Below are 2,500 nucleotides of genomic sequence, written 5' to 3' on the forward strand. Positions count from 1 at the left end.
GAGGTGTGAGGGTTGGAATGGCCTCCAAATGCCCCCAAATGAATATCATGAAATTCTTGGTGCACGAAAGTTTTGAGTTCGGAGGGTTTTGCACATGGCCAAGTTGGTCGGTGCACCGCGGCATAGCTAGATGGCTTGTGTGGAGTTTTGTGAAAAAATGAAATTCGTGGTTTTTGAGGTGTGAGGGTTGGAATGGCCTCCAAATGCCCCCAAATGAATACCATGAAAGTCTTGGTGCACAAAAGTTTTGAGTTGGTTGGGTTTTACACATGGGCAAGGTTGTCGGTGCACCACGGCATAGCTAAATGGCTTGGTGGGGAGTTTTGTGAAAAAATGAAATTCGTGGTTTTTGAGATGTGAGGGTTGGAAAGGCCTCCAAATGCCCCCAAATGAATACCATGAAATTCTTGGTGCACGAAAGTTTTGAGTTCGGAGGGTTTTGCACATGGCCAAGGTTGGCGGTGCACCACGACATAGCTAAATGGCTTGGTGGGGAGATTTGTGAAAAAATGAAATTCGTGGTTTTTGAGGTGTGAGGGTTGGAATGGCCTCCAAATGCCCCCAAATGAATATCATGAAATTCTTGGTGCACGAAAGTTTTGAGTTCGGAGGGTTTTGCACATGGCCAAGGTTGGCGGTGCACCGCGGCATAGCTAGATGGCTTGTGTGGAGTTTTGTGAAAAAATGAAATTCGTGGTTTTTGAGATGTGAGGGTTGGAATGGCCTCCAAATGTCCCCAAATGAATACCATGAAATTCTTGGTGCACGAAAGTTTTGAGTTCGGAGGGTTTTGCACATGGCCAAGTTGGTCGGTGCACCGCGGCATAGCTAGATGGCTTGTGTGGAGTTTTGTGAAAAAATGAAATTCGTGGTTTTTGAGGTGTGAGGGTTGGAATGGCCTCCAAATGCCCCCAAATGAATACCATGAAATTCTTGGTGCACGAAAGTTTTGAGTTCGGAGGGTTTTGCACATGGCCAAGTTGGTCGGTGCACCGCGGCATAGCTAGAAGGCTTGGTGGGAGTTTTGTGAAAAAATGAAATTCGTGGTTTTTGAGGTGTGAGGGTTGGAATGGCCTCCAAATGTCCCCAAATGAATACCATGAAATTCTTGGTGCACGAAAGTTTTGAGTTCGGAGGGTTTTGCACATGGCCAAGTTGGTCGGTGCACCGCGGCATAGCTAGATGGCTTGTGTGGAGTTTTGTGAAAAAATGAAATTCGTGGTTTTTGAGGTGTGAGGGTTGGAATGGCCTCCAAATGTCCCCAAATGAATACCATGAAATTCTTGGTGCACGAAAGTTTTGAGTTCGGAGGGTTTTGCACATGGCCAAGTTGGTCGGTGCACCGCGGCATAGCTAGATGGCTTGTGTGGAGTTTTGTGAAAAAATGAAATTCGTGGTTTTTGAGATGTGAGGGTTGGAATGGCCTCCAAATGTCCCCAAATGAATACCATGAAATTCTTGGTGCACGAAAGTTTTGAGTTCGGAGGGTTTTGCACATGGCCAAGTTGGTCGGTGCACCGCGGCATAGCTAGATGGCTTGTGTGGAGTTTTGTGAAAAAATGAAATTCGTGGTTTTTGAGATGTGAGGGTTGGAATGGCCTCCAAATGTCCCCAAATGAATACCATGAAATTCTTGGTGCACGAAAGTTTTGAGTTCGGAGGGTTTTGCACATGGCCAAGTTGGTCGGTGCACCGCGGCATAGCTAGATGGCTTGTGTGGAGTTTTGTGAAAAAATGAAATTCGTGGTTTTTGAGATGTGAGGGTTGGAATGGCCTCCAAATGTCCCCAAATGAATACCATGAAATTCTTGGTGCACGAAAGTTTTGAGTTCGGAGGGTTTTGCACATGGCCAAGGTTGGCGGTGCACCGCGGCATAGCTAAATGGCTTGGTGGGGAGTTTTGTGAAAAAATGAAATTCGTGGTTTTTGAGATGTGAGGGTTGGAATGGCCTCCAAATGCCCCCAAATGAATACCATGAAATTCTTGGTGCACGAAAGTTTTGAGTTCGGAGGGTTTTGCACATGGCCAAGGTTGGCGGTGCACCACGGCATAGCTAGATGGCTTGGTGGGGAGATTTGTGAAAAAATGAAATTCGTGGTTTTTGAGATGTGAGGGTTGGAAAGGCCTCCAAATGCCCCCAAATGAGTACTGTAAAAGTGTTGGTGCACAAAAGTTTTGAATTGGATGCATTTTGCACTTGGCCAAGTTGGTCGGTGCACCGCGACTAGATAGGTTGGTGCCAAAATTTGTCAAATTTAAGACCTTGGCCAAACTGAATGAAATTTTGTGGGGAGGTTCCTGATATTGTTTAGTGGTGGACTGGAAAAAATGAGGTCGAAATTCGAAGTCTACATGTGCTTTTCTATTTTTCCCGATTTTACACATACCCGGTAAGTAAAAAAAATAAAAAAAATAGTTCCCCTTCGAGAAAAATTATGAAATTTGGTGAGCAAGGAGATACCATTATTCTACGAATTACTGCAAAAAATCGCATCAAAA

This window comes from Vigna unguiculata, unplaced genomic scaffold, assembly GCF_037176805.1.
Source record: "Vigna unguiculata cultivar grain cowpea cultivar isolate G323 ecotype 2 unplaced genomic scaffold, ASM3717680v1 ptg000015l_ERROPOS11025000, whole genome shotgun sequence".
Taxonomy (NCBI): domain Eukaryota; kingdom Viridiplantae; phylum Streptophyta; class Magnoliopsida; order Fabales; family Fabaceae; genus Vigna; species Vigna unguiculata.